A 13,032-nucleotide genomic window follows, 5' to 3' on the forward strand; every position below is an offset into this window, starting at 1 on the left:
AATAATTAAAGATTTCGGTTAATGTAACCCTTGGTGCCAAGATGGCGGCTCGTCTCTGATTCCAGCAAGGAAACAGTGGGACGCACGTTCTAACCTAACCTAACCTATTCTAATAAATTACCATAATTATTAGCAACCAAATTATTAGAATAGGTTAGGTTAGGTTAGAACGTGCGTTCCTTGCTGGAATTGGAGACGAGCCGCCATCTTGGCACCAAGGGTTACATTAACCAAATTGGTTAATATATTTTTTCGATTGTAACGTAGCAACAACCATGTACTACATTATTCCAATATTTTGTTTTTTAAACCGTAGCAACAATAATTAAATCTGTCTTCATCATTAGAAATTGAGAAGTGTCATAATATTAAAAGGAAAAGTAAAAAGTAATACATAAAATAAAGTAAAATCGAAAATTGCTTTTTAAAAAGTACGTACAGTACACTTGTCTTTCTGACTAATTAAACTTTTCCACAAAAGTAATCTTCAATACAAATCATGATCTATAGTCTATGGACGATTTAAAACTAAAATAATATATAAAATGACGACACTTCCACTTCATTCAGTTTATATTTTAATTAACCTCATTATAATTTTCTTCATTTTGATTCAAATTTTTAAAATTCTTTATTAAGCTATATTAAATTTCATCGATTTATTTTTCACCAAATGAGAATTTATTCATACAATTACTTAAAATGTGTCAGAACCACTTGCACGCTTTTAATTAAGAAAAATAATCTCAATCGGCTGATTATCTTATTTTATTTAGTTATATTTGTCAACTTCTTATTAATTGTCAAAGAAATATTCCACAAATAAATAGATAAATGGAAAATTTTATTTATCATTCTCCCGAAACGACGGTGCTTAACAGTTAAACTTATATAAATAATCAATCACTATTATAATTGATATTGATCATATAAATTATATTACCTCATCATAAACGATATAGAAAACATAAATCATTTTTACGACTATATTGATGCGTTTCAGAATAATTTATTTTAATTCATCGTTTTTATATAAAAATATGTATACCAGAATAATCAAACGAAAAACTACTTTCCTTTCTTCGGTTAGTGTAACCCTTGGCGCCAAGATGGCGGCTCGTCTCTGATTCCAGCAAGGAAACAGTGGAACACACGCTCTAACCTAACCTAACCAAACCTATTCTAATTAATTACCACAATTATTACCAACAAAATTATTAGAATAGCTTAGTTTAGGTTAGGTTAGAACGTGCGTTCCCACTGTTTCCTTTTTTCTATTTGCTGGAATCAGAGACGAGCCGCCATTTTGGAACCATAGGTAACATTAACCATAGTGAATATTTTAAAATATAAAAATTTCATAAATTTTAAATTAATTATACAACTTTATCATATAAATGAAGAGGTTAAAGTCGGATCGTTAATGATTAAAAATTTAATAATATATCATTAATAAAAACGTAAATATTATAAGCTTTCGTCAGTATATAAAAATAACTTTTATACTCAATAAAAAAGTAGATTCGCGACCATTTATAATTTAACAATTACTCAAAAGTTTGAGCAACGTAATTATATAATTAAAATACATTCCTTGCTTATAAAATGACATAAAACTATTTAGATATAGGCCTACTTCACAGAATGACGATAAAAGATTTTAAAGCGAAGTAATTATTTTACAAAGGAAATACATTTTCTTTTTAAGAAAATTCCGTAGTGGAAGACAACTGAAAATTATCTAATCATTCAACAATTACGATAACCATTAAAAAGCACGTGAACGATAAATGAAAATAAATGAATTAATTCTTGTTATTCTAATCAACAAATGCATAAGGTATATATTATTAACGTAACTACCGAAAAATATGGAAGTAATATGTAGTTGAGTGATAAATTTATCCTTTATAACTGCATTCAATATACAGTATTATAAACAATGCGATACATTGTGTGATGCGCGAGTTTATTATTAATAGTCAGGTATTTGAATTTAAAAAATCCCGCATTTAATCTTACGTAGAAAATGTCTTATTTATTTTATAATTCTCTAATTTCATTTATTCCTTAAATTTATCCATTCATATATAACATATAGGCCTATATGTATATAACAATAATAATGATAATAATAATAATACTGTACAGTACGTTTTCGATAATAAAGTTATTTAATTTGATTTCGTAAAATATCTTAAATAATCAATGTCGAAAGGTGAATGCTGTGTTAAAATAGTCTGAAAAGTGTCGCTGATCGTGTGACCGCATGTAAAGTTATAGCATTCTATCAGGAGGGTCCGGATTTAAATTATGCTTCGGGGTGGATTCTATCCTTCCACTTACTAGACGACCTCTTTTCGACTTTTGAAAAAAGGGGGCTAACTGATAACGAAAAAAAAAACATTAAATGAATAGCCGGATAGAATGCAGGAAATCGCTCAGAGCGTAGGTTGACAGCGTGTAATTCATTCGTGTATTGGATATTTATACTGTATATAGAGACATACCCCGTTATCCGAATTTAATACTTTCCTGAAAACGATTCGAAGATTGGGAATTCGAAATCAGAAGGTTTCTTCATTATTTCTTATGGGAAAAATTTGAACTCGTTTCTGGTCCATTCAAATAATTCTAATCAATTTTTCCAAATGACATTAAAACACTCAAAACGTCTACTTACCTATCAATCTGTGATTTTAGCATCATATCGAATACTTAAAATCTCTATCAGCTTATTAGCAAACACTTTAAAGACTATGTGGTTAATATAACCCTTGGTGCCAAGATGGCGGCTCGTCTCTGATTCCAACAAGGAAACAGTGGGACGCACGTTCTAACCTAACCTAACCTATTCTAACAATTTGGTTGCTAATAATTATGGTAATTAATTAGAATAGGTTAGGTTAGGTTAGAACGTGCGTCCCACTGTTTCCTTGCTGGAATCAGAGACGAGCTGCCATCTTGGCACCAAGGGTTACATTAACCGAATCTGTTTATAAGCAGAAAAACAATGAAGTCAAACAAGTGAGATAGTGAATTTATCGTACAGTAATGAACTGTTAAGAAAAAGCTCGTAAGATTGGACTGAAATTTTACAATAAAAGTGTCCAACTGCGTTAAAACATAGACACAATGGGTTCTAAAGAACATCATTCGTTGTAGTGGAAATTAGGACAAGAAATAGGCTTTGTCTATATATAATTATATGTGTATTTGCCTTACGTTTTTCCAAAGCTTTACATTGAAAGTATTTTTTTCTTTTAATTTCTTCGTCTCAGTACATAACTTTGTGAATCAATTAAACAATACGAAAGTCACACTCACCAGAACACCAGAACAGACAGCACATCTTATAGATCGTAATATATTAGTCTTTGCGCTCACTTTTACAATCTATCCCAAATAATTAATAGAACTAAGTAAATAAATGAGATGGGGTTCTGTTGTGCCCACTAAGTTTAGACTATTATTTTCACCAACTCCAAGAAATCATCTAGACCAGTGTTTCCCAACCTTTTTTTGTGCTATGCCCCACATAAGCCTTTCTAAAATTCTTATGCCCCCCAACATATATGTTTAACTCTTTTGGAAGGTCTCTTGTTGCCGTGTTTGTTGAAGTTTTTTCTTGCACTTAATTGTCACACTGTTTTATTGTAACCACGATAAAACCCAATCCTTTCATCAAAGTCTCTTGCACTTTCCAGTCATTGCCAAACGCGACCTGGAACACCACAACTAACGTCTGCCCACCTCAAGGTCTGGGCAAAGAATGTTCTTTCTCCTCTTTCACCGGCCTCAGGGCCTCGTTCATCTCTTTGTTCTCAGTGGTTCCCAGAATTGTTAATCCCACCCCAAGGGAAAAGGGTTATAAAGGAAAGTTCTAGAAGGAAAGGGAAACAAAGAAAATTAAAACTAACTTAAATCAATATTTACAATAAATATGGCATACAGCGGCTATACGGTTAACTTAAACTCTGGATGAGTTTCGAATTGCCCCCCTTAACAATCAAATTGCCCCCTTGTGGGGCGTGGGCCCCACGTTGGGAAACACTGATCTAGACAGAGTTTATGCGACGGCTTAGTCATTTCTTGGAAGAAAAATTAGAGTTGGTCAAAATAATATAATAGCCCAAACGTGGTGGGTTATAACGGAGGCCCCTTACCATATATAAAATATTGATAATTATATTGTCTATAGACCTATTAGACTATATAACTTTACAATATGTAGCCTATGTTATATATACTTTTCATAAACAACTTTGAGATGATTAAATATTGTATTTTCAGTGTTAAATATATAGCACAAGCACTCGTAAAAATAAATAGTAAATATTTCTTAATGATAATTTTATTAAGTCAAGGTTTGGAGAAAATTATCGATTGGCAGTTATATAAATGTTTTGAGATATATCTTTTTAAATTAATTTTAAAATAAGTAGATATGTAATAAATTATCAGATTTGAAATCAATTTTGTATTTTTGTTAGTGCAACATAGTCCTAACAATACAAGATTATTAATTAGGATTATATTAGACTGTAATGCATAATGATGATCGTGGGTATCATTGGATAATGTGGAATGTATGCCCGGAATTATCATCAAAATGTAAGAATATTGTTATAAAATCAAAGTTTTGTGATGATTACAATTGAAATTTCTTTAATTTTTTTAAAATTCATATTGTCATAAGATCAGAGTAAATTCTTTTCAAAACTTCTGGCATGCTTTTCCAGTATCGTGCATCGCCCAGTCAAGATTCGTGAAATGAATTGTATTGAACTACGCTCTTGTGTTTGTTGACACACATATTGTGAAATATCTATTCAGATCTGTTTAAAATATTGAAGAAATATATATTGAAACAAAAATAATTCAAAACCATCAAAAATTTTCTCCTCTTATTTAACTAAGAATATATATTGGTGAATACTAGAATACTTTGGATAAGCGTAATATTAATTATAAAATTATTGCACTCGTGCTAAATGTAAATGTTCTAAAAATAATAAACATCTTAAAACAATTTTTAAGTTACAGTTTCTTAGATCAGAATGTAGAATAAATAGCGTACTAAAGAATTATATATATAGAATATACAGTATACATAGTACTCATGTATATTTTGCCTGTATCATTAATAGCGAGGTTGAGCCGAAGTTTTCAACGCGAAAACGTGTACGTAGTTCAGCGCCGCTTTCCTGTAAGCCTAGAAGTTTGATAATGGCGTTTGGAACGTCTAGCATTATTCCACTAACGTTCTAAATGCCATTGTTAAACTTCTAGGCTTACATGAAGGCGGCGCTGAACTACGTACACGTTTTCGCGTTGAAAACTTCGGCCACAACCTCGCTAATGTTAGCGTACGTATATAAACACACACTAACATTAATGATATATAATATCGTGGGAAGCGCTTGATAACTTAACAATGGTTTAATTTTATATAAATTTAAAGTATTATTATTAAGTTAAGCATTACATTTAATGTGACATTAATAACAACGTCTTAATATTTATTAATTAAACATTAATTATATTTGTAGTGTTTTGTATTTTTAAAACTTTAATTAATATACAATTTCAAATTAAATTCGAATTTAATACGTGATATCTGGTTTATCAATTTATTTACTCATATAACAAATAGAACGTATCTCTAATTATATTAAATTTAATTTTTTCACTTGTGTACATTTATTATCAAACCTACACTTCAGATTACCCGTTTGTATTAAACAATTAAATCTAAAATACTGTCAGTAATTATTAACTTGAATTTTGAGAACAAGATGTAGTAGAAAAATCAAAGCATGTATCTAGAATAGTCACTCAATTTATTCGCTAATCCCCCTGAAGACTCATTCGAGAGTCGACTGAAATATTTATTTTTACTATATTTGAAAATATAATAAAATAATAACATAATATAATAAATTCACCTAAGTTTAAAAGTGGTGTACCAGCAAAAAACGTTGGGCTTGAATACTCAGTTGGAAAAAGTTATTATCATTATAAATTTAATATATACGGGCCACAATTATAACATAAACAAGATATAAATAAATAACAGAAACTAGCAAACTAGCTCTAATTCGTAAATTTATCCATTATTTTTTAAAATAAACTATATACTTTATATATATTTTTAATCTAACATATCGCAAATTTTTTTGACAGACGTTTACGTCAATAACTTCCTTGTTTTAGTTATATTAAATAGATATTTAATGAAATATAATATAACAATAATAAAACGCCTGTTATTAACATAACCAAATAGCGTAAATTAAGATTTAAAAAATGTTATTTTCTTCAACAACACTAATAATAATTCGTAATGACAATAATGAATACTAAATTCTTATATTATAAAAACAGTTTTGAAATGCTGTATCACTTGTTTTCAGTAATTTAATCAAATATTTATTACCTCGTTTAGTAGTTATTTTAAACTTTTAATGCAAATTAATATATAAAAAATGTAATTGAATAAAAAAACATAATGTATTTTTCAGAGACTTTTGTTTATAATAATAACTAAAAAGATAATTCAACTATAGATATTTCCTCGGGTGATATTAATTAAAAATCTTTTTAATAATTATGAATTTAATTACTTAAATATTTATATCACGTGTCAACTTTTCAAAAATATATATTGATTATAACTAAAAATGAAACTTGTCTGGCATTATATAAAAGTTTTCAATATATTTTAGTCTAACTATATGCAAAAACCCTGACGAAAACAGCACTTAGAATTCTTAAGATACAGCTCAAACAAAGCTGATAAGATGAAACGATATCATACCGGTATATACGACTAAAAAACAATTTAAAACGTATACATATTATGAATTAATTCAGGAAATAGCTTAATTAAAATCGTATTAAAAGTTAAATAAAAATAAATAAAATTTATTAAATAAATTTAAAAAATAATAATAATAAAGTTTAATTACTTAACATTAAGGATTCTTAAGATTATATTTCCTGTAGAAATGAATCTCTGTTTTACAACGTTCCCAGTAGAAGTAATAATTGTTGTCACTTTTTATAAGTGTAAAGAAGCGGAAACGAATGATATCTAATGGCATATTCAAGGTCTTTAGAGTTACCTTGCTTAAAGATAATGCTCCTTTCGTACAGGTTTGTGTTTTCTTACGCTGTCTACCTTTAAAAAAACAATAAGTTGCTAATTATAAATTGATTAAAGTTGCGGAATATTAAGTGATAAAATTACAAGAATGAAATAATATATCCTTTATTGTAGCGATTTCCAATCTTCTCTACATTGGAGGATCACTCTTGAAGTTAAAAAAAAAAAAAAAATGTCGATCTGTTCAGAAGTGTCGGTTTTTCAAACGAGAGCTTTAAACTATGAGTATTTTTTTGATTATTTCATGATTTTACTATGTTTAAATACGTAGCCACTGTATATTTTTAATACCTTTTGGAATCATCGCGATGAAATCAGTTGAAATTTTAACAATTTTTTGATGTCTTCGAAGATTAAACAGACTATAGATTAAAAATTGCCGTCCAATTACAAATGTTAAGAATAAATAAATAGTACTGTATATTTCTTTTGATAAATCGATTTTTAATCTGTAATTCAAGTAATATAAATTCCATAAATCACGAAACTTTGTAAATAATAGATTATAAATAATTCATATTACAAATATTAATAAATAATAATTTGTCAAAACTGATAGCAGAAATTGTTTTATTATTATTATTATTATTATTATTTTTATAACGTGCATTTGTTTCCCGTATGGCGGGTAATTACTTATATTTTTCAATTTTCAATAGTGACATCTGTAAATATTCATATATCCGGGATGAATTTAAAATTCATATTTTTATTTTTTATAACACTGAATAAATGTGTACTTTTTGAGAAGAATACGAACGTGAATCCCGTTATCCTGTTTGTATGGAATATCGATGATAGTGTAGTTTATTTATTTATTACTTATTAATAAGAAAATAGCAAAGTATTAATTGTTTTGTATACGTAATTACTTATAAAAAGGCTATCGTGAAGGGTATATGCAGGGCCGGATTTTAGGCTATTGGAGCGATTGGTGCCAATCGGGCCCCGCGCTTAAAGGGGCCCCGCATCACGTCAAAATTTATATATTTAAAAATAGTACATGTTACAAAAATAAATATCTAGGTATATTATTATTAGAAATAAAACAACATATTTCAATATGTAAATTAACAGTTAATTAATTTTGTTATTTAAAGTTTGAGGGGCCCCGCAAAAAAAGTATTCAATCGGGCCTCGCACCTATTAGATCCGGCGCTGGGTATATGCACGATATTTTTTACCATAGGAATATTGTTTACCCTCTGAGATACGGTTTACAAATACAGTATATATTGTATGTATTGCAGAAAGTTATAGTTTTATGCTATATTATAATAAACGAATAAATTCTAAATAATATATTATTATTATTATTATGATTTTTGAATTTCAAATATCCAAATCAACGTCTTAATTTTGGTAGGTTGACGCCTTAACCGTTTCACCTACCTTGCTGTTAAATATGAAATATAATATTAATTAATAAGTTATTGGCGATAACATATATTTAATTAATAAATATAAAATATAAAATTTACGCTACAATAAATAATATGATATACTAGCCAAATATATAATAAAAATACGATTTTTTTCAATTATTGGGTAGCAGACGAAGAGAAAATGTGTTTTTAATACAGGCAACTCTCGATACTCATGAGAGTTAGGTTCCTTGGTAATCTCGTGAATACCATGTAGGAAAGCCTTTTGAGAAAATAGAGTTAGTAGTGTTCGTATGGGTAAAGCCAATATGGCTAAGCATTTGTTGTCTTAGGAACATTTAAACTTTTGCAAATGATTTAGAAAGCAAATAATAACAAACAATGCTTATTTTATTCATACATTTAACTATATTAAAAACAAAATCAAACATATATTGTTATAACATCGTCACAATGATGGGCTACAATTTTTAATAATATTTTTATTTTTAAAAAAATCACGTGACTTCCGATCCAATCAGAAGTTCATATTTAGTTAATCAGGGCTTCTAGCCCATAAGCTTTCCATGTCTGGTCTCGATTTTCATCTATCTAATTTCATTCTCGAGATTAACGAAGGATAGACGGAAGGAACCAGGGCCGGATTTACGTAAGGGCATTTGGGGCCGGTGCCCAGGACCCCTACAAAACTATGTTTAAACATAATTTTTTTTTTCTATCACCGCGACAGCCTAGTGTGGCCTAATCATGAGGGCCACAGGCAGAGAAAACCAAACCCGGGAAAAAAACCTATGAAACATAGGAAAATTTCGGGAAAAATTTCACATAAGTATTTCTCAGTTAAATTAAAATAATTAGTTTTACACAATAAAATATATGTATGTTTACAATAACCTTATTTTAAAATGAAATTTACAACTTCCTAGTTGAAATCTAATTGAAAGTACAGTATTTTGTGTAAATTTTCTAAATCATCAAATTTGCCTACTCTTAAAGGGGGCCCCCACCGTATTTGGGGCCTCTGATTGTTAAATCTGGCACTGGACGGAACAGTAATAGGAATGTATAGGCTTATGTCTGAAATCTGAAAATTGCAGTCCAATCAGTCTCACGTTTTAGAGTGATTGTGAAAGAATTATAACAGTTTGACTAAACTGAGTAAATGTTGCTGACGGACTTTTTTATTCGTGTCCTTCGAGACTTCAGCACGTAGAACCAGACTGCTTCCAAAGCTCACTTAAACTTGAGATTACGTTCAGGAATAAGGTCACATCGTTCTTGCAATTCCTTACACAAGCCATCAATAGTGCTATATATTTTTGAATATACTGTGTATACAGTATATATATTGGCAGCTTTAGCGTTTTTACCTATTCATCAGCTTCCTCTTCGCTTTCGTGCAAATTTTCTGTAATCATCATGTGCAGTTCCTCATTTTCATATTCTGCAGCGTTCTAATACAGTATGTTTTCAATATCTTGTGTCTATATTCCTCAAACCCCTCACTGACTATTGCTTAGTCGTCTCATATTGTTATAGCGAATTATTATTATTACTGTATAAAATTATGTATTTACTGTATGTAAAATATCTCAAACAATACGAATTATACAGTATATAGTAATGAGGTCTACACACAAGTTTGAGTTCTAAAGTTTGAAAATTGCATAATTTAATGATATTGGTTGCAAAGCAAAATCGAACATTTTTTAATTCACGGATTTTATTTTAAAATGCCATAAAAATATGTAAGCAATAATTTACATATTATTTGTAATTAAATTCATGATATTAAAACATTTATAGCAGAAAATTGTCCAGAAAACACTGTAGTTTTAAGTAGATATTATGTAAATTATGTAATTAATTTAAGGAAATTAAAAATTAAAAAAAAAAAGATAAATGTGATTTTTAAACAATTAGTACTAAAACTGAATAAATAAATAAAATAAAAATATTTAAACCAAAGTTAACAAATATTTGCTAATTACATAAAAATAAAATGGCATTTATTAATACTTATTCGCAATATTTAATTAAATTATTATTATTATTATTTAATATCATAATATGAATTGCTAATAGATAATAAATCTGTTCGTTGAATTAAACTGGTACAAATCAGTTGTATTAATTTATATAATTTTTCACATGAACAAAATGAAAGAAAGGTGTTAAATTGGTTTCTAAATCTATTCTAATCAAACGAATTAATCATACTTTTTAATATTATGAAAATATTAATCAAGTTAATGGATGCTTCTAAGTAGTAAGCAGTTATGTAAACATATGAAACAGACTTTACTATTGGTTTTCTTACTTAGAAACTCAATGAATCACTTACGCCATCTTTTGATGATAGAAATAAATGAAAATTAAAAATTGAATAGTTTATTTATTACGGTATTAATATTTTAAGATAGTACTTAAGTGGATACATAAAATACTTAATTCATTAAATACAATATTTAACTAAACTTTGCTTTTTGTTTATTGTATTGTTTTGTAAAACAAATTTTGGTTAATGTTACCTTAGGTGCCAAGATGGCGGCTCGTCTCTGATTCCGGCAAGGAAACAGTGGGACGCACGTTCTAATCTAACCTAACCTATTCTAATAATATTAGACGGCCGTATGGCCGAGCGGTCAAGATGGCAGCTTACCGCTCTGGGGGACCCGGGATCGAATCCAAACGGGTCGAATAATCCCCAGGAATTTTTCGGGGGTGGTCCGTTCGTATATGTCGGGCCCTGTTCCTCACCACCCGGTCGCCCCATTGTGGGCCTGGCCGAACCCATAATGGGCCTACTAAAAGAGGCCCTCTTAGTGCCCACAGGGCAGAAAGAGTTTAAAAAAACCTATTTCTAATAAATTACTATAATTATTAGCAACTAAATTATTAGAATAGGTTAGGTTAAATTAGAACGTGCGTCCCACTGTTTCCTTGCTGGAATCAGAGACGAGCCGCCATCTTGGCACCTAAGGTAACATTAACCCAAATGTTGTTATTCGAAAAGAGGTCTTCAATATAATTTAGTTTTCTGAGAATTATACTACCCAACAAAATTGTTCTTTAACTCCGGCATCAAAATAGGGAATTCCTATAGAAAGAATTCACCCGTACCTTTAAATTGGTAAGCGCTTCAATCTGATTTTTACTGCTAAACGGCACACAGTCCCCAGTGTTTGCATGCGATTAAGGAGGCAATCTACTGCTGTGAGGAACTGGAATTGAATTCGGACCGGTTGAAAAACTCCAGGAATTTTTCTGGGTGATCTGTCCGGATATATCGGCCTCCGACTCTCACCACCCGGCTGCCAGGACCGTCGAGAGCTTGTAGACATAAGTAGAGTGCGGTAGCGCGTTATAATTTCATGGGGCCAAAGAAAATTTGAATCAGGGTGTCCCCAATACAGTGTTGACTTCAGACATTTTTCTTCAGGGGAATATTTTCTTATAAAAGATTGGTTCAGAACCTGTGTGATAGGGATCCTAGGCCAATTGCCCTTTTTGTCCGTAGGATCAGCGTTTCTCAAACTATGGGTCGCGGCCCAATAGTGGGTCGCATTAAAATTTTAATGAGTCGTGAAATAATAGTATTTTTTTGCGAAAATACAGTACTTGTAATATTTGTATTACTGATATATTCTCTAAAAACTAGGAACAATAGCTATAGAGCTAGTGGAAGGAACGGCGAAACTAGATCGAGGCGTCTCTAGCGGCGACGCCGGGTAACAGAATCAGGGCTACAAAGACGGCACCAGTGTTGTTTCACCTAGTACTTTTGTACTAATCTAGTACCTTTTGTTTCAGTACCAAGATACCAACACCATTTTCCTAGTACCATTCATGAAATCCCAATACGTTTCCTTTCAATTTAGTACCTTCCAAAACATTCATTTTTATTCTATATTTCTATATTTTATTTTTACCTTACTTTGGCAGTAAATAGATGTTTTTATTGCTTCCTCATTCAACTGCAACAGTTGAACATATTTTTTTGAATTAAATTTAAAATTTAATAAAAACTAAACTACTAAATCGAGTTCTTACCAATTCATGTGAACCACTGTTATTAGCAAAGGAGCTACTTAAAAGCAACAACGATAAAATGTGAACACTTGGAAACCATCTGCTTCAACCATACAAAAACATTCTAGTGAGAAAGATTCTGATGATGTTGATCTTACCAGTGATTTTTCAACGTGATAATTTTAATAACACGTTTTTTTTTCCGGTGGTTATCGGGGGAGAACTTTCTGAATTATGTATAGTTAATCGGGACATCCCGCTACTAAGCTTTCTATATTTGGTCTCGGATTTTATCGAACTCCGTTTTCGAGATTAAGGAAGGGCAGACACACGAATGAACGACAGTGGGAATTTATAAGTGTACAATTTTTTCAAATTGCAGCCTAGTTTAAATTAACAAAGAGATGCGCACCAATGTTATTAATTGAAATATTAGTACATAAATAA

The sequence above is a fragment of the Centruroides vittatus genome, unplaced genomic scaffold (assembly GCF_030686945.1).
Source record: "Centruroides vittatus isolate TY-2023 unplaced genomic scaffold, ASM3068694v2 contig_885, whole genome shotgun sequence".
Lineage (NCBI taxonomy): Eukaryota > Metazoa > Arthropoda > Arachnida > Scorpiones > Buthidae > Centruroides > Centruroides vittatus.